This window comes from Geotrypetes seraphini, chromosome 7 (assembly GCF_902459505.1).
Source record: "Geotrypetes seraphini chromosome 7, aGeoSer1.1, whole genome shotgun sequence".
Taxonomy (NCBI): Eukaryota; Metazoa; Chordata; class Amphibia; order Gymnophiona; family Dermophiidae; genus Geotrypetes; species Geotrypetes seraphini.
The window spans coordinates 74,550,645-74,571,846 of NC_047090.1; the positions used below are offsets into that span (position 1 = coordinate 74,550,645).

A 21,202-nucleotide genomic window follows, 5' to 3' on the forward strand; every position below is an offset into this window, starting at 1 on the left:
AAAGAGAGGGCTGATGGGAGATATTCTACACCATTCAGGATTTCGTAGGCTTCAATCATGAGTACAAATGGATTGTTGGGTTGTTTTTGTTTTTTTTTACTCCATCAAAAATTGCAAAGACTAGGGGATACTCAATGAAGTTACAGGGAAATACTTTTGAAACCAATAGAAGGAAATATTGTTTCACTTAGAGAATAGTTGAAGCTCTGGAACGTGTTGCCAGAGGTTGTGGTAAGAGCGGTTAACATAGCTGGTTTTAAGAAAGGTTTGGACAATTTCCTGGAGGAAAAATTCATACTCTGCTATTGAGACAAACAAGGGGGATGCCACTGCTTGTCCTGGATCGATAGTAGAGAATGATACGGTGACAAAATTTATCACCGTTCCCGTCCCCGCGGATAACATTGGGAAACCATCTTCGTGTCATTCTTTAAGGAGAGAGGGAAGAATCAGAATATGAATGGCCACAACCACTGACCTACAAGCTTTGCTTTGAAGAATGCTGGTGTAGAAGGACTGAGGTTGAATTAGACACTAGAAAATAACATGGGATTATTTCCCGCGGGGACGGGAACGGTGATGAATTTTGTCACCGTGTCATTCTCTAATCGGTAGCATGGAATGTTGCTACTATTTGGGTGGATTGGCCATTCTGAAGACAGGCTACTGAGCTAGAAGGATAATTGGTCTGAGCCAGTGTCGGCACTTAACTTAACCTTCAACCACCGATAAAGTAGCTGGTTATTACTTAAGAGTCAGTGATCTCCAACTTTTTTCATGTAAAAGACCGCAACATGAATACAAGAAAGCTCTGAGGATCACCAAAAGATTTCAAACTTACACATTTAAGCTTATACTAGTTAAATACATCATTGAACATTCTGGTTCTTTTCATCACGCACTTTTCTGTATATTAGTAAAACTTTGTTGTGATTTTCACAGTTCTTTGAATGCAAGTGTTTCATGCTTTCTTTCACTATGTCATACCATAATTGAAAAAGAAACTTAAGCAGTAGATAGGTGCAATTCTTCAAAAGATAGGCAGTGGCACCTATCACATGGTGCCTAAGACCAAAGTAGGCAAGTTTAGGGGGTGGAGAGAGTAAAAGGAGGCCTAAGTCTTCAATCAGTATCCTTGAACGTTTCAAATGTTCTTCTATTTCAGGTGACTTGTGAGGCTGCAAATTTTTCACTCAGCTGGATTTGAGAGCATTCATTCCGTGACACAGTTCACCGAGACAGTATTATCTCTACTAAAAGAGATCCAAGGTAAAAAAAAAAAAAGAAAGATTTTGGTATCTAATTTTTTTTAGTATTACTTAACATTTAAATGCCAGTGTTGATGTGAAAGACCTTGTGCTGATGCTTTTCAGTGTGTGCTAGAGATCCCGCAGCCGAACAAGTTTTCAGGGATCTTTTCCAGACAAGTCCCACCACTAATGCAAAAAGTGGACGCGCCGAAAGTTAAGCCCCGCCACCTTTTGCCAGCGCATGCAACCTTAACCAGTGAAGTTCTCAGCACAGCGGCCCTACAACGCGGCGTGATGTGTATAAAGTAAAGTGGGGGGGGGGGGTTCCCCCCCACACCCCCATTGGAGCACCCAAAAAAGATTATAAAAAAGAGGATATGAAACTTAACGTTATCAAAAAATAGGATAAACTGTCGACCATTTTTTTAAGGGCTCCGACGGGGGGGGGGGGGGGGCGTGAGGGGGGAAACCCCCCCCCCACTTTACTTTCTACAGATCGCGCCTCTTTTTTATAATTTTTTTTGGGTGGCGGGGGTTAACTTTTTGGCGGGGCTTATCTGGAAAAGATCCGTTTTCAGAATATTCATAGTGAATGTGCATAGAATACACAGACAAGGCATGCAAATTTCTCATGCATATTTATTGTAGATATTTATGAACCTGACTGCGGGGTCTCCAGGACAAATGTGGGAAGCCGTACTTGGTACCGACATGTGAACTAGGCTAGCTGATGAGAGAGTGTCCATGGTTTCTTGGTGTCCGATACATTGCTGTTGATGCAATAAGTCCTGAGTGAGTTCTGAAAGTTCCTTTGTCTTTGGTAGAAGAATATAGCTTTTGTTAGTTCATTTAGACCTTATTCATAAAGGTGTGTTAAGCACCAACATGCCAAAATTATGTTATTTAGCAAAGGTCCTGATTATTTTCATTGGGGGTTCTGTTAGCTGGTGGGTTAATTTTTTGTACCCAGGTCAGCGGATTTTTGTAAATACAGGCTGCACTTTTAAAAAGATCTGTTGGCAAGTGCCAGCGATGCAGATATCCAGATAGGGAACTGGGGATTTGTATGTCTTATGGATGTTTAACATTATTATTACTTTATTTATTTATACGAGTATACAATGTCAGGTGCAACTCTGGGGAAGAGTGAACAAGAAAGGGACCTGGGTGTACTGATAGATAGGACCCTGAAGCCGTCGGCACAATGCGCGGCAGCGGCAAAGAAGGCAAATAGAATGTTGGGCATGATAAAGAAAGGAATCTCGAGTAGATCGGAGAAAGTTATAATGCCGCTTTATAGGGCAATGGTCAGACCACACTTGGAATACTGCGTCCAACATTGGTCTCCCTACCTAAAGAAGGATATAAAACTGCTGGAGAGGGTGCAGAGACGAGCAACAAAACTGGTGAAGGGTATGGAGAGACTGGAATATGAGGATAGACTTATAACACTAGGATTGTTCTCCCTTGAGAAAAGGAGAATGCGTGGGGATATGATCGAGACCTTCAAAATACTGAAAGGAATCGACAAAATAGAGCAGAGAAGATTATTTACACTGTCCAATTTGACACGGACTAGAGGACATGGAATGAAGCTAAGGGGGGACAGGTTCAGGACTAATGTCAGGAAGTTCTGCTTCACTCAGAGAGTGGTTGACACCTGGAATGCCCTCCCAGAGGAGATTATTGCGGAATCGACCGTCCTAGGCTTCAAGAGCAAACTAGATGCATATCTCCTTAAGAGAGGCATATAAAGATATGGTGGACTATAAATTACGCCAGGTGTACACCTGGCGGGGCCTCCGCGTGTGCGGATCGCCGGACTTGATGGACCGAAGGTCTGATCCGGAGATGGCAGTTCTTATGTTCTTATGTTCTTAAGGTTCTGCTTTAAGACTGTTACTGTTCTCATTGCTATTGTGCTGCTGTTATTCTGTTTGCTAGCATTGTCCTGTTGAATTTGTATTGGTTGATTTTTTTTTTTTTTAATTAATAAAATGTGCCGAAATAAAAAAAATATAAAGACTTATATAGGAAATAAAGGTATCATTTTGCTAAGCTGTGGTAAACGCTAACACTTGCTTGCCAAAGCTTAAAATGGCTTACCACAAGAAGCGCTCGGGTGTCCTGTGGTAAGTTCCAAATTTGTTCACGCTACTCGTGCATTAAAAAATATTTTTTTATTTGTTGGTTGAGGGTATGTGCTTGAGACTGGAGAATGGGCTCATCTGTGCTAATTAGTTAGCGCATCTACATTACCGCCTGCTAACTGATTAACATAGAATTGTTCAAGTTCAAGTTCAGATTTATTTTGATTAATCGCCTATATAAAACTTTCTAAGCGATGTACAATAAAATACAGGTTATAAAATACATAATATCATATTAGTATTACAAAACAACCAAAACATCAGCACAAGTAATTATTAATTAATTAATTAAATAAAATAAAGAAGATTTCTCCTTACCTAAAATTTAACAAAACATGACAGGGAGGAAAGGAGGGAAAAAGTTACAATATTTCTCATAATAGAGGGAAAGAACATATGGAAGGGAAAGACAATGTAAAAGGAGGGAAAAAAAGAAAGAAAATTAATCGTTAAAAGCATCGTTAAATAAAAAAGTTTTCAACAATTTTTTAAAAGAAATAAGATCTTTTTCCTTTCTGATAAAAAGCGGCAGGGTATTCCAGAGTTGGGGAGCTAATACAGAGAACATATCATTTCTCCTTGTTCCAACAATTTTTAGTGAAGGGACTAATAATAAGTCTTGCTGGGAAGATTGAAGGAGTCGAGTTGTACAATAAGGGGTTATCATTCTAGATATGAATAGTGGCGTATTGAACAATAGTACTTTGAAAACTAAGAAAGCTATTGTCATCTGAGTTCTTAACATCTACAAAATGAGTGGTGGTTAAAAACTCACATAGTAATTTTTTTTTAATGGTGACATTAGAACATGGTCGTTAATACAAAAACTAGAAAATTGGCCATTTTACTGCTATGGTACAAATAGCCTTAGGATACGGGAAAAAACCTACATAAAGATGCACTCAGGCCACTTTTACCACAGTTTTGTAATAGAACTCCAAAGATGGGTGGGTGTGTCGCCTTGTTTCTCTCAAATGAACAAACTAGGGGAATGGGCGACGAGATATCAGATGAAGTTCAACGTTGAGAAATGTAAAGTATTACATGTGGGAAACAGAAACCCGAGGTACAACTATACGATGGGAGGGATGTTATTGAATGAGAGTACCCAAGAAAGGGACTTGGGGGTAATGGTGGACATGACAATGAAGCCGACGGCACAGTGCGCAGCGGCTGCTAAGAAGGCAAACAGAATGCTAGGTATAATCAAGAAGGGTATTGCAACCAGAACGAAAGAAGTTATCCTGCCATTGTATCAGGCAATGGTGCGTCCGCATCCGGAGTACTGTGTCCAATATTGGTCGCCATACCTTAAGAAGGACATGGCGTTACTCGAGAGGGTTCAGAGGAGAGCGACGCGTCTGATAAAGGGGATGGAAAACCTTTCATACGCTGAGAGATTGGAGAAACTGGGTCTCTTTTCCCTGGAGAAAAGGAGACTTAGAGGGGATATGATAGAGACTTATAAGATCGGGACAGTAAGGGAATTTTTTAAGTACCTTCTTACTTCTCATTTATAATCTTAATGTATATTTTCTTCAAACCGCTTAGAACCTAACGGATGTAGCGGTATATAAGAAATAAATTACATTACATTACATGAGGGGCATAGAGAGAGTAGAGAGGGACAGATTCTTCGAAATTTCGAATAATAAAAGAATAAGAGGGCATTCAGAAAATTTGAAAGGGGACAGATTCAAAACGAATGCTAGGAAGTTCTTCTTTACCCAACGTGTGGTGGACACCTGGAATGCGCTTCCAGAGAGCATAATAGGCAGAGTACAGTACTGGGGTTCAAGAAAGGACTGGACAATTTCCTGCTGGAAAAGGGGATAGAGGGGCATAGAGGATTACTGCACAGGTCCTGGACCTTTTGGGCTGCCGCATGAGCGGACTGCTGGGCACGATGGATCTCAGGTCTGATCCAGCAGAGGCATTGCTTTTGTTCTTAAAATACATAATTTTTATATTCAGCTTTGATATAAATTGCTTATGCTCTGCTCTATTGTAGCTGCCAAGCTTCAGATAACTATTTCTGCCTTGCAATACTGAGGATTCTGTTGCAGTTTTCCCTCAGATTTTCCTACTATGCTGCTTAGTTTTACTTTTGTTTATGAAAGTACAATTCCAACACCAGCGTGACATATGATGGGGTCAGTGTGAGGGAAGGCTTTCATCTGTCTTTGTACTTGTGGCTTTGCCATTCGTGACTAACCCTCATTCAGTGACAAATGAACATCAGGAAACATTTCTTCAGCCTCGGCCTGTAGTATTTCTTCCATTCCTATCATTTCTAATGGGTTCACCATAATTTCATTTGAAATGGCTGCTTTGTGACATTTTGTTTATGAGAAATTTTCCCATCATGCTATTTTACTGTGGCAATTATAGGAATCGCATGGAGATAGGATTTTGAAAAGATTAGCATTATTGATTTGGTGATATTAAAACAAAGATTAAACACATCGGTGCCAGTATTCAATGGTAGGCCAACCGTATCACTTTAAACGATAAGGTAAAATTATATGTTTATTCCTGAGCAGTAAATGGATAAGCATTTTCACTGAATATATGCGTACAGCTTTAAATTTACTAAGAGCACATGTTGATGTTCTGATTGTATGTTATCTACCAAAGGGCCTATTTTATGAGTACCAGGCCCTTAAAATTACTTCCCCAATTTGACCCAATCCAGTTTTTAGAACCTAAATTTAAGGAACTAGTGAAAATGGGTGCTAAAGTATAGTTGTTTAACAATACTTCATCACAGGCACAGAGCAGGGTATAGCCAGAAGTCTATTTTTAGAGGTTCCCAATAATGGACTGGAGGATCCTGATATTCTTTCCCAGTATTACCACAATATTACCTTTACCGGCAGGAATGCTGAGCTCTGCCAGCAGAACACATCTCCTGCCTACAGCAGTACATTTCACTCAGGTGTGTTATGGCCACTAATTCCCACTCTCCCACACATGCTCAGTTAGACCTTTTTGAGCTCAGGGGCCATCTCCTGTGTGGCTGCTCACATCTTCCACTACAGGTGATTGAGGCCAGCAGCGTGCCTGATTTTAAGGCCAAATGGGATAGACACGTGGGATCTATTCACAGAGAAAGGTAGGGGAGGGTCATTAGGGTGGGCAGACTAGATGGGCTGTGGCCCTTATCTGCCGTCTATTTCTATGTTTCTATGTTTCTATGTTTCTATCAGTAGCTTGAGTACAGGTTGTCCTTATCGAGAATCTGGAATACTTTGGGCTTACTGAAAGGTTCTTGAGCAGGTGGCCCTGACAAGCAAGGTTTACTCCGACGTGGTCATCTCCACTCTGCTTAGAGCTAAGAAGCACTGGTGTGCTATGAATGATGTAGAACCCTTATGAGCTCTGATTTTGATAGCCCTGGACTTTTTGCAAAGGGTCTTCAGAAGGGTCTGTCGGTTGGATTGCTGAAAGTGCAGATAGTAGGCCTTTCCTATTTCTAAGCTTGAGGGGAAAGAGGCTCTCTGGCCTCTCACCCAGATGTCGCCTGGTTCATTAAAGAGGCTGTTGCATCTCCCTTTCCCTTCTTGGAATCTTAACACCTTATTACACGGTCTTAGTAGAGCTCCATATGATCCCTCACGGGAGACTTCACTTCTGGATCTTATAGTCAAGACGTTGTTTCTGGTGGCGATTATGTTGGCGAGACAAGTTTCCGAGTTACAAGCTTTGTCCTGCAAGGTACCATTCCTTAAGATTACAAAAGCAGGGCTCTCCTTATGCATAGTTCCATCCTTCTTACCAAAAGTACCATATTTTCACACGTATAACGCGCACCTGTGTAAAACGCGCACACGGGTATAGCACGCAGGAAAAAGAAATTTAAGTAAATAAATTAATATATAGCGCGCACACGCGTATACCACGCATGCTGCTCATTGAATTAAAATCTCCTTCTGCCCCCCTTGAAGTCCTGTCTCCCCTTGAAGTCCTGTCCCCACCCTGAAAGCCTGATACCCCACCCCGAAGGACCGCTGGTCCCCCCACCCTGAAGGACTGCTTGCACCCCCACCCTGAAGGACCACTCGCACCCCCCAGACATCCGATTCATCCCCCAGCCCCCCCCCCCGCACCGTTTGCGGTGGAGAATCAGCCTACCGTGGGTTCGCAATGCCAGTGAGCCCTGCTGCTTCCTCTGCCGGCAGTCCCGCCCCTTCTCTGAGCCCTGCGCTGCTTCCTCTGCCGCAGTCCCGCCCCTTCTCTGAGCCCTGCGCTGCTTCCTCTGCCACGGTCCCGCCCCTTCTCTAACCTCAGAGAAAGGGCGAGACCGTGGCAGAGGAAGCAGCGCAGGGCTCAGAGAAGGGGCGGGACCGCCAGCAGAGGAAGCAGCAGGGCTCACTGGCATCGCAAACCCATGGTAGGCTGCTTCTCCACCGCAAACAGTGCGGGGGGGCTGGGGGATGAATCGGACATCGGGGGGCTGCGAGCGGTCCTTCAGGGTGGGGGGGCCAACGGTCCTTCAGGGTGGGGCATCCGCTTTCAGGGCTGAATCAGACGTCGGGGGGAGGGAAACCAGCAATGTAAAAAAAAATTGTAAAACGCGCTCACGCATATAACGCGCATGGTTATGCTCGGTTTGTAAAATCGTGTATAACGCACGCGTTATATGCATGAAAATACGGTAGTCTCGGCCTTCCAAGTCAATCAGGAAGTCTGTTTGCCCACTTTCACCCTACGGGGTCTTAGAACAAAGGTAAAACATTGCATTTGCTGGAAGTTACCATTGAGTTTTGTGTATCGGATCACCTTTTTGTTCTGACCAGTCATGCCAAGAAAGGGAGGCCGGCGTCTAAAGCCTCAATTTCCAAATGGATTAAAATAGCCATTTCCTCTATGTATGTGGGCTGTGAAAAGCAGCCACCAATCACATTGAAAGCACACTCCACTAGAGGAGTTGCTGCCTCATGGGCAGAAACTCAGATGGTTTTGCCTGAGAAAATCTGTAGAACAGTTACATGGTCCACCCTTCATACCTTTACCAGGTTCTATAGGGTGAATGTAGCAGCTAGGAATGATGCCGCTTTCAGGTCTTCCATTTAGACTCTGGGGACTGGTTTGGTATGGCCCTAGCGTTCAGGAACACTAGATACATTGCACTAGAGAAAAAGAGTATTGAGGCAAGAACCTAATCTTTCTTTTACATCAGCAATCTGGCCCATTCTGCACAGGAAAATATGCTGACATGCTTATTAAGCATGGAAAGACTAGTATTTCTTGGTGTATGATTACACCCCTCTCTGGTGGTAGTTTATTATTAGATTTTTATGCTGGGGGTAATTTTATAGAAAGACACTCATGAAAATTCTCAACATGTGCCTATTTAATGCCTAGGCATAAGTGTCTATGCACCTTTCTGTAATATTACTACTGTTTATCATTTCTATATTGCTGGAAGGCATATGCAGCACTCCTGTAATGACCCCCAGTAGTGCACAAATGTCCTCACACAAATTTACACCTGCTCCAAAGACAGGGCAGATGTGTGTGTACATTGCAACTGTGCTCAAGTGATGGCTCTGGGAATGCAGATGGCATAAAACTAGGCACAACTTTTCATCGTACTGCTTTTTTGCATGAATTCCCCCGCACGATTTTCTATTAGCCATTTCTGCATGTATAATATGCTTCACACACAGAAAAAGCTTTATACATTATCTCCCATGAGCAGCAACAATTGTACCTGATGTGCCTTCCCAAAATTTGTCCTTCTGAAAGCTGTTGCAAAGATAAATCCCCAAAGAGGACTGCAAAGAATTGCAAAGGGACTTGAACAAACTAGGGGAATGGGCGACGAGATGGCAGATGGAAGTTCAGTGTTGAGAAATGTAAAGTATTACATGTGGGAAGCAGAAACCCGAGGTACAACTATACGATAGGAGGGATGTTATTGAATGAGAGTACCCAAGAAAGGGACTTGGGGGTAATGGTGGACATGACAATGAAGCCGACGGCACAATGCGCAGCGGCCGCTAAGAGAGCGAATAGAATGCTAGGTATAATCAAGAAGGGTATAACATCCAGAACGAAAGAAGTTATCCTGCTGTTGTATTGGGCGATGGTGCGTCCGCATCTGGAGTACTGTGTCCAATATTGGTCGCCATACCTTAAGAAGGATATGGCGTTACTCGAGAGGGTTCAGAGGAGAGCGACACGTCTGATAAAAGGTATGGAAAACCTTTCATATGCTGAGAGATTGGAGAAACTGGGACTCTTTTCCCTGGAGAAGAAGAGACTTAGAGGGGATATGATAGAGACTTAGAAGATCATGAAGGGCATAGAGAGAGTAGAGAGGGACAGATTCTTTAAACTTTCGGAAAATAAAAGAACAAGAAGGCATTCGGAAAAGATGAAAGGGGACAGATTCAAAACGAATGTTAGGAAGTTCTTCTTTACCCAACGTGTGGTGGACACCTGGAATGTGCTTCCAGAGGGCGTAATAGGGCAGAGTACGGTACTGGGGTTCAAGAAAGGATTGGACAATTTCCTGCTGGAAAAAGGGGATAGAGGGGTATAGAAAGAGGATTACTGCACAGGTCCTGGACCTGTTGGGCCGCTGCATGAGCGGACTGCTGGGCACGATGGACCTCAGGTCTGACCCAGCGGAGGCATTGCTTATGTTCTTATGTTCTAAGGGACTCTTTTATAAAGCTGTGGGAACGATGGTGCTGCGATAAATATACCAAATCCCTATTGGCTTAGGTGTATTTACCGCATTGGCCTGTACAATTGAGCTTGATATAAGGCAGGAGTATCTCTATCTATGTACAGTATATACTAGTGAGAATCTTTTTTCTGCTACTCTGCTTTTTTAAAAAAATTATTCTCTTTATTTTAAAAGGTTAAACAACATTATATCAACTGAAAATATTTCTTTACATTGTTTACAGAATTGCCAGCATGATATCTCGCTATACAGCTGTACTCTTATTTCTTACAGTGCTCTCGCAGATTCAATAAGTACATCAGCCAACAATCCCCCCTCTCCCCTGCCATCAGCAATTTAAAGAGCAACGATGAGGGTATTTTCATATAGTAACACACTACAAACTCAACCCAAATGGGTGCACCATTGTATGTAGGGGCTCCAAGTCTTCAAAAAGTTCCAAAGTCTGTTAGAACGCAATGCTGTGTCGACATGTGACAAACATAGTCCACTTTAAACTGCACTTGCTGTCTAGTGGGAGTTTCAGTTTATGCCATTTTTTGGGATGTGTTTTTGTTTTTTTGAAAACTAAACTAAACTTTAAGTTTGTATATCGCATCATCTCCATAAAGATAGAGCTCGACACGGTTTACAGGTAATTCAATAAATGAGGGAAGGACATAATAAGAAATTAGAGGTTATGAAGAGGATAGCTAGCTTTACATTTTAAATAGATAGCTTTACGTTTTAGAGAAAAGCCAGGTTTTCCAATGCTTTCGGAATAATTGGAATGAGCCTAGGTTCGGCAGCGGGGAAAATGAGCCCCATAGAGTACTTGATAAAATTACCTGGTAGAATGCACATAATGGATATGTTGCAGCATTAATAATATAAATTTCAGATTAAATTAAATTTAAAAATTGTGGAAGGGATCACAGTCTTTTTGCCTATGGAAATAGCTCTGAAAAGTGTCCTCCAAGACTTTAGACACCTCAGCCATATGTGTATAACAGGAAGTGGGTTAGTGTATTACTCATGCATTTTCCTATGGTCTGTTGATTATCTGTTGAATACTTGCAACCAGTAGACCATCAAAGGAAGCAGGAGCGCAATCATTTAAAAAAAAAAAAAAAAAAAGCATTTCTCATTGGCCTCCTGCCCTCTGATAATCAAGTAGCATCGCTCCAGTGTCATAACTTGAGCACCTCAAAACAGGAGGGATAGAGAGAGTCAATGGGAAGTGAATAGTGGGAGAAACCAAAGAGAGACAGGGAAAAGCGTGAACCTGAGTGAAAATTTGATGTACTGCAGACAAAGTTGTATGAATGATGGATGGAAAATTTCCTTATCCATATCTGAAAGGAATACTCGGAAAATTGGGTAACAAAAAGATGTAAGAACTACCAAACAGTGTCAGATCAAAATTCCATCAAGCCCAGAATCCAGTTTCCAATAATTACATTAGAGATTTCTATTCCGCCATTGCCTTGCGGTTCAAGGCAGATTACAAAAGAATTACAAAAAACGTATTACAAGAAGAAGATATCTGGTCATTTCTAGAGGAGATAAAATTCAGGCTATAAGCCTAAAATGTAACTGGATTCCACACTGCTTTCCCCCAGAGATAAACAGTGGCTATCCTAATAGCCTTCGTAATGGGCATGCTAAGGCCATTTTTGCCACAGCTTTAGTAAAAAGGACCCCTGCGTGGTTGTAGCACCCACTCTCCTCCCCTGCTCCCTCAAAACAATTTAAGAAACCCATTTGTTGGCGTTGTGTTCAACGTGAGGACATTTTTGCTATGTGTTAGTGCCTAATGTAGCTCAGTAAAAGGACCTCTAGATAAGGGGAATGGAGCTTTGCCTGTGTGGAATGATGGCAAAGTTGGAGACAAGATTAGTTTCTGTGCTGTCGTAGCAGCAATGAAAAACAGGCAGAATTACGAGGGTTTTTTTTTTTGCCTTGACACAGAATAGCGAAAAAGCCTTAATAAATCAGGCCCCTGCTCTTTATCGGCCACTGTAATCTAGGTTTCTATTTGTCTGAACTTTTCTAGGTAGTAAATTACTGTAAAAAGTTGCAGCAAAAGGTTTGATCATCCGTAGCTCGCATGTTTACTGGGTTAAAGCTTTCTACTTTATTTGCTTAGGATGTTAGGGGCTTCAGTCATTGGGCTCTGAAATCCTCTGTTTCTGCAATTTGGACTCCTTACTCCAGTGGTAATTTAATATAAGAATTTTATATTGTGCATTTGAGAAGTAAAAGTATCCATGTGGTCCAGATTGCAGTAACAACGAAATGTCACAGTTCCAAAAAGATAAAGCTCAAGTAATCCCACACATTAAACAATGTATCCATACATACAAATAAGCCTGAAGAGGATAAGTTGTTGCTGCTATTTCACTGTACACATAGTAACATAGTAAATGACGGCAGATAAAGACCTGAACGGTCCATCCTGTCTGCCCATTAGTTATATCCATTAAAAATACATGATTAACTTGACTCTTCTTTGATATTTCTGGATCATAGACTGTCAAGTCCACCTGGTATTGTCCTAGGTTCCAAATGCTGAAGTTGCCGTCCAAGCTCACTCCAGCTTATCCAACCATCCTGTTTGAAGGATATCTCCCATAAAGTCTGGCCAGTAACATCCTCATGTTCCAAGTTAGTGGAGTCCCCATTGATGCCAAATCACCACATATGGGACACAGACCGTGCAAGTCTGTCCAGTACCGGCCGTAGCTCTTTAATGTGCATTCTTACTTGCTTCACTGAGAAATACCATAACAACATACGTGCCTAACTGCTAGGCTTGACCCTGACCCATGCTCTTCACATGGCCACACCCCGTAGCAGATGTGTGCAATAAATTTGTGCTCGTTATAGCATATGAACTAAGGGTTGTTGTACATGTGATTGCTAATTTGTGCCAGTTAGCTCCAGCTGTAGCCTACTTTACTAATTTACACCAACTATTAGCTCACTGCTAAATTAACTGACGCGCACAACTGACCTTATTCTGTAACTTGGGCTTGCAACTTTCATCACTAAGTGTAAAGTAGGGCACACAAGTTTATAGAATCTGTGAATAATACTTAAATCGTGACTCTGCCTATGCCCCACTTAGACTCTGCCCCTAAGTGCACACTGACCTGCACTATGCATATTTACCCTTTTTCATTTATAGATCTATATTTTACACATGAAAGTGATTTATAAAATTACTTTCTTATGGACTGATGGATCCAATCAGAAAGAAAACCTTATAGACTAAGAACAGTGCTGGTAGTTCCAAATGTCTACTTTGTTCACAGGTGAAGATATTTGCAAAGTTGACATTCACAAGGCACATATTGTTATACATATAACACATGGAAGTTACGTATGTGAGTAATACCTGTGTGGATATAATGTGCTATACAGGCAGTCCCCAGGGTAAGAAAGAGTTACGTTTTTAAAGCTGGTCTTAAGCCAGATTTGTATGTAACTCAGAACATGTAGGTTTTAAGATTCTTGCTGCTTACCTCTGTTCCCAGCTGTCAAAAGGGTCAGTTGTCCCTACCAATGTTTCCTCTGAGGCTGTGTCCCACAAACTTTCTCGAGCTGCGGCACATTTAAAGGTAGTGGCCGCAGCTCGAGGCACCCGGAAGTGCACGGGCGTCACTGTGATGTGTGTGACATCATCACATTGATGTCTGCGCATGCACAAAGGCCCTTCGGACGGACTCTGAGACGCCAGTGGGGGGGGGGGGGAGGGTGCCATTAGGGAAGAGGGCTGGAGAGGAGAGACGCTAGCACCAGCTGATTGCCTTCAGGACGTGCCTCTTGCTGCGAGAGACACGTCCTGTAGACAGTCAGCCAGCGCTGGCATCTCTCTTCCTCTCCAGTGTGCCACAGCACAGCTGAAAACTCGGGAGGCACACGGTTTGTGATACACTGCTCCAAGGTACAGCATACACAACCACACACTGTTCTTAATGTGGCTATGCATTATTCCTGAATCTGCCGCAGGAGACGTGTGGGAGTCTTTGGCCTAGATTCACTAACCTTCCTGAGCCTTTCCAATCCATGGGCGATCCGTGGCAGGCCAACTGATCCACAACACGTCCTCGTGCAAATGGGGACGATTGGCAGCACGCCCTGCACGGATCGCTGGAGAGTGATCATGACGCATGCGCAGACCATCTTCTTTGCCTGTAGATGGTCTGCGCATGCTCTCCACGCAAGGAAGAGCTGAAAACTTTTTTTTTACTACAGAGCTGGAAACTTTTTACTTTTGCAAGCCTGCAAGTTTAAAGCGGGGCTGCACTACGGCATGTTCTGAAATGTAACAGAGCACGCCATAGTGCAGCCCCGCTTTAAACCCGTGGGTTAAAATCATGGAGTCAGGGTGGCAAGAGCAGGAGAGTCGGGGCAGAGAGCAGGGTTTTTGCACAAGCGACTGGTCCTCAGCAGTCGCTTGTTTTTGGATCGGCCAGCCCAGTCAGTTTACCTGCATTTGTTTAGTGCATCGAGGCCTTTCCTACTTTGCATGCCGTTACCCCTCATTTGCATGCACGGATATGCTCGGGAGGAAGGTTAGTGAATCGGGTCAGGATATGATCGTGGGCTTAGTGAATCTAGCCCTAAGCCACTGGAAGTATTGCTCAGTGAAATAAAATGAAGCCGCAACCGTGTTCTTAAGTCGGGCATCTGTAACTTGGGGACTGCCTATATATATATATATATAGGCAGTCCCCAAGTTACAGATGCCCGACTTAAGTACGATTCATACTTAAGAACACGGTTGCGGCTTCATATATACACAAAGTTTGCTGAGTGTTTTGCTCGTCTTGAAAAAACACTCGCAAACCGGGTTACTCGCAAACCGAGGTTCCATTGTATATGAATGTGAAAGGAAGCTCTTGCCTGGGCCGGGCCTTGAGCATGTGCAGATGCTCAAGGCCCGGCCCAGGCAAGAGGCGGGAGCTTGCTTTCACTCTCACAACCAGCAGAAGGGGTAAGGAGCGTGTTTGAGAGGAAGAGCGGGCGGATGCCGCTTTCAGCACAGGGGTGCGATGCGGTTCTCGCAGGAGGGGGCATTCCTGGGGGGGGGGGTGCGATGTTGATTAGAGCAGGGAGGAGGGGGTGATGGAGCAGTGCCGGTAGCCTCGGTTAGAGAGGGGGGGGGTTGGTGGAACAAATCAAAGCGAGTTTCCATTCATTCCTAAGGGGAAACTCGCTTTGATATACGAGTAACTTGATTTATGAGCATGCTTCTGGAACGAATTATGCTTGTAAACCAAGGTTCCACTGTGTGTGTGTGTGTGTGTGTGTGTGTGTGTGTGTGTGTGTGTGTGTGTGTGTGTGTATATATATATATATATTTTTTTTTTTTTTTTTTTTTAACACCAATGATATTTACAGTAAATAAAGTGATTACTGCTACCGATGAAAATTGGCCTGACTGTATCTGGTAGAAGACAACCAAGAATATATTGTTCAACAGAAGATAATTTATTAAGAACTATAGAGAAAGATTGTATAATTTGCTATAGAGAAGAGTTGCACAGTATATTCCACATTCTTGTAATGAATTACTATACGTATATAGCCATATGTAGATCCTTCCTGTCCTGGAGGGTCACACATCTGTCCAGCTTTCTACATAGCCACAGCTACATGGGTGCCGTTGATGGTACACAGAATGGCTCTATGTACTTTTGGAATGGAGAAACACTTCTACGATGGTCGGATATAAGTTGTCTACAGATGGAATGAAGACAAGTGCTGGTTCAATGTAGATATCAACTGAGGAAAAAGCCTCAGACAAGGGCCCTCCCACCTCCACAATGGTGGAGTAGCGGTGGTAAGGCGTTCACCTCATTGGCTCAAAAAACCTCCTAAACTAACAAGAACTCTGCACTATTAAAAAATTCTTAAATGGAAATACTGAATGATAGATTAAAAAAATATCTTATCACTACTTAGCTTTAAATGATCGGTACACCGACGGTGGCCAGCGTTTCACTTTATAGCTACCTCAGGGTGTAACGTCTCCGATCAAAACTGTACTATTGATGTATCAATAATCAATATGATTTAACTATAACATTATTTAAAGTTAAGACTTCATTATACTTAGTTATATTCAAATACAAGTCGAACTTATTATAACCAATATTTTTGCGACGATGTTCTCACGTCTGGCCAGGTTTTCTGGTTATAGTTCTGAGTTCTGTTTTTGTAATACTATTCTCTTTTGCTATGTACTGGGGCATGGATGTCCATTTTATGTATAATTCCATTGTTGTATCCAACATATGATATCCTTGTCCTTGGATTATATATTTCAAAAATAATAAAGATGATTGAACTAAAAAAACAACAACTTAGAAACGGACGCAAAAGCGCCTCAGGCACCCAAAAAGCTTTTGAGGTTTTTTGAGCCAATGAGGTGAACGCCTTACCACCGCTACTCCACCATTGTGGAGGTGGGAGGGCCCTTGTCTGAGGCTTTTTCCTCCGTTGATATCTACATGAACCTGCACTTGTCTTCATTCCATCTGTAGACAACTTATATCCGACCATCGTAGAAGTGTTTCTCCATTACAATTGTGTTTCTACTATATCTGTATTTTGTGTCTATGTACTTTTGGGACATAACTAGAATCACCATCCAACATTAATCTTGTGTACTACATTTCCTAATCTTATTAGCATGGTGACTCAGCTTTCCTTGGCACAGAGAGTTTGAACTTTCCACCTGGGCTAACCAAATTCAATTCAACTAAAAACTGGTTTAAGTCAAGCTGAACTGCAGCTTTTATTTAGAACACAGCAGACAGTTTTTCATGCTTTCTTTAAAATAAAATTTGGAAGTGCTACAGATTGGCATGAAAAGAGAAGGCATCAAAAATTCTAATCTTCACTTTTCATTTCAACTGTCACTTAACTAAATTCTGTTTTGAAGCTTCCTTAAACACCATTTATTAGGATTTTATATACTGCCTATCAAGGTTATCTAAGCGGTTTTACAATCAGGTACTCAAGCATTTTCCCTATCTGTCCCGGTGGGCTCACAATCTATCTAATGTACCTGGGGCTACCATCAGCTCACAGCCAACAGAAATGCAGTGAGGATAGGCAGGAGACCCTCCTTGTTACACTGTGGGCTCTGTAAACATTTGCAATATCCCATCCATAAATAGCTGACCCCTTCCTCCTATTTCAGAGATCTTCTCCCCTGCCCCCACCCCAATTTAACCTTTTTTTCATTTTTAGTTTAGCTATCTATTTTATTTAAAACATTTATATCCCACATATCCAAAATCTATACAGGTTACAAAGAATAACATTCCTAATAAAATTACACAAACGAGCTCTAACGATCAAAAATTAACATAACACACTTTCAGTTTCTCAGTATAATCAATCTTACATAACTTAAAAAAAACAAAAATGTAGCATAGTGTTGACCTTAGATTTGTCATTTGGATGGTAGGCCACTCAGCATAAACCGAATGACTATATGATCGAGCATATGTGGGGCCAGCGAAGCTGCCAAGTTTTCCAGGACCAGGCGTGAGATGATAACCAATCCTAAATTTCTGACCATCTCATTCTGATGTATAAAAGAGCCTGCTGCACCGATTTCCATCATGGATAGAATCAGATGTACAGATTCAAGGTTTATTAAAAATTCGTTATACAGCTTAATCTAAAATTCAGAGCGGTGTACAATAAAATTCATTATCAGCATACAATGGCACAAAAACAAGTGATTAAAAACAGAACATATCATTACAGGGGATTTGTCAGTAAAAACAAAAATACATAAACCAGACAAACAGAAGTAAAACAAGAGGAAAAAGGGGAGAACTACAGTCAGTAAAGGGAAGAACAATAAGGAGAAGGTAGACCTGAAAAACAACAATGAGATTGTTGCCCTAACGAGGGCAGTTATGTATCACAAGCATCTATGAATAGGAAAGTCTTCAACTTAATCTTGAAAGGGTTTACGGAAATTTCTTCCCTTATATAATTGGGAATGGAATTCCAAAGGGAAGGTGCTATACCTGCAAAATTATTGGATCTTAAAGTGGTAATATTTTTTAAAGATGGAATGTTAAGGAGATTGTGAGCAGCAGAACGGAGAGATCTGGATGGGCTATATGGAATAAGTAGTTTATCAATAAATTTCAGCTGATTATATAATCGGGTTTTGAAGGTTAATAGGAGAATTTTGTAACTAATTCGGTGCTCGATAGGTAGCAAATGTGCCTTTTGCAGAAGGGGGAAACGTGGTCATATTTCTTTGCATTATAAATGATTTTTACTGCTGTATTCTGCGCAATCTGAAGTCGCCTAAGTTCTTTTTTTGTTATTCCTTTAAAGAGGGCATTGCAATAATCTATACATGAAATAACAAGGGAATGGATTAGGATGTTCAAAGATGCAATATCCAAAAATTTAGAAATCGATCTAATCATTCTTAGCCGATGAAAACATCGCTGGATAACTGTACTTAATATGAAGATGATAGGAGAATTTGCTGTCTAAAAGTGATCCCTAACAATTTTAATGAAGGTACAGATTTGATAGGTGAAGAATCAAATTTCAAAGGGGCCTGTATGAATTATCCTTCTTTGAATGGAAAGGTCATGACTTTAGACTTATCAACATTTAAGGATAACAAGTTTAAATCCTACCAGAGTTTATTTTCTCAAGTTTTTCATTAATTGTAGCTACCTCACCGGGATTGTTCAGATCTATAGGATGAATAAGCTGTACATCATCAGCTTAGGCGAACATCGTAAAACTTACAGGTCAAGAGGGGTGCCATAAAAATATTAAAGAGTAAAAGAGATAATATTGAACCCTGAGGGATGCCGTGCTTGTTTTTAAAAAGATTCAGAAGGTGCAGTATTAAAGATTACTTTTGAGGTGCGTTCTGAGAAGAAAGATGTAAACCAATCCAATACTTGATCGGTGATACCAATGTCTTGGAGGAGGCGTTCCAAGAGAAGTTTATGATCAATCGTGTCAAAGGCCGAGGACAGATCTAAAGAAATGAGTAATACAAATTGATGGTGATCAAGATGATATAGAATTTTTGTAGTCAGACCTATGAGCCAGAGTTCAGTGGAATGGTGTTGACGGAACCCTGTTTGGTTTGGGTGTAACATGTTAGTCTTTTCAATAAAGTCTGTAACTTGCTTAAAGACCATTTTTTCGGTAAGCTTAGATAAGAAAGGAACATTAGTTATAGGCCGGTAATTAGAAACCTCTTGAGCACTGGTTTTATGATCTTTGATTATTGGCTAGATGATGGATTTTTTCCAATCATGAGGCAGTGATCTAGAGGCTAGGCTAGATCAAAAGTAGCAAAAAAAAGTCTCAAGAGGAAAAGGATAATTATTTCAGCCTTGGTACCCTTAGTATTTAATGAGTCCAGGCATCTATGAATGTCTTGAAGGGTAGGCAAAGATAATTTTGAGCATTCTGAGAATGGAAGGCTCTTTAACATATTACTATCAGTAGCAGGTAAAGGATTGTGAGTGGTATTAGAATTTCTCTGTAAAATAGTTTCTCTAATTTTTTGAATTTTATTGATGAGGTGTGTTGCTATAGTATAGACTGAGCAGAAGGTATTTCTCCCAGCATATTTGCTTCCTTTTTTGTTAATGTTAACGATTTCGTGATTGTATATAGAGCAGAAGTGTTTTTAGCTTTTATTATTTGCCTGGAGTAATATTCCTTTTTACTTTTATTTATTTCAAATTTGTAGTAGTTAGCATGTTCCTTGAATTTATTACGATTTGTTAGTTTTATCATGTAGACATTTCCTTTCGAGAGAGCGTAGTTGTTTTTTAATTAGGGACAGTCTGGATGTGTACCAGGGATTTTTCAGTTTGCGTGGAGAAAAGTGTAAAAGTTGAGATTGGAGGCAAAGAGTTTGTTTGGGGTTTATTTGTTTTAATTCTTTATTTAATTTTTCAAATACATTTCCAAGCATATGGAGCCAAAGAGTTTAAAAGAGCGGAGATGGAAGTTTAAAATCTGTTCCTTCTGGAATTGGGTAACTTGACAGCTTTGCACTGGAAGACACTAGGTTTTGTACATTTATTGGTGTAAGACAGTGATTCCCAAACCTTCCCAGCATGTCAGGTTTTCAGGATATCCACAATGAATATTTTGTACATGAGATAGATTTGAATAACAAGGAGGCAGTGCGTGCAAATTGATCTCATAAATATTCATTGTGGAAAACCTGAATGGCTGGGTTTCCCCCAGGACAGGTTTGGGAATCCCTGGTGTAAGAAAATGTAAAATCTTGAAATGGGTAACTTGTGTTACCTGTTGGGAAGCCTGAGAAATTCTTTGATAGTCCAACAGATTTCTCTCTTAGCAGTGATTAGAATGACTTAATGTCATCTAGACTGGAAAAGCTCTCCTTGCATACCACGACTTCGTTAAGGACAGTCAATTATCATCAGTGCTTTGGGGGACATGCAGGCAGTATGATTTAGGAGGTAATGGAAACAGCGGAAAACTGGAGAGATGCCATGAGGAACAATGGCCCATTTATAATATTCTCATAGTATGAAAGATTGAAAACTAATGTGAGCCTTATGATAATGCATAAGAGATGTGCCAAGGGGGGTCCCTTATATTTGTCTTGATGTATTAGACTCAAAGCTACAACCCAGGCACGCACCGGGGAGCTCGGAGCTGCCCACTTGCTGTTATTCTTGCCCCACCTTCCCAAAATGTATCCCTCCCTCCTCATTTCCTTTCTACTGGTTCCCTTTTAGCAAAATGACTCAGTTTCAAACTATTTTGTTTAAAGATATTTCTTTTATGTGGGTTTACATGTTTTTTTGGCATAAAACTTATAAAAGACAGTACAATAACATTTAAACAAATCACCTGATCCATTACTGTTTAACTATCCTTAAACATTTTACTTTTTATTGTGGGTGATGGCTACACTCGTACTTGGATACATTTCCATGATTAGAATTTTCATCTAACAGTAACCTATGGTCAGGGGAAGTCAGCCTCTTCAAAATGGATACAGTAGTAGCATTGGCGTGCGGTGAGGGCTTTCAGGGGATTCTGTGAATCCCCAGCTCTAT

General features: G+C 41.3%; 1 protein-coding gene across 5 annotated transcripts in view; it reads left to right on the forward strand.

The window, feature by feature from the left end:
* RASSF8 (Ras association domain family member 8) overlaps positions 1 to 21,202 on the forward strand; it is a 251,963-nt gene that overhangs the window by 68,144 nt on the left and 162,617 nt on the right. For 4 of the 5 annotated variants that reach the window (XM_033951668.1, XM_033951669.1, XM_033951667.1 and 1 more), the window contains exon 2: positions 1,166 to 1,269. The gene's annotated coding sequence lies outside the window, so the exon portion shown is untranslated. Of the gene's footprint in view, positions 1 to 1,165; positions 1,270 to 1,898; positions 2,043 to 21,202 lie in introns of all 5 variants that reach the window. The other variant, XM_033951666.1, reaches the window with a different exon arrangement.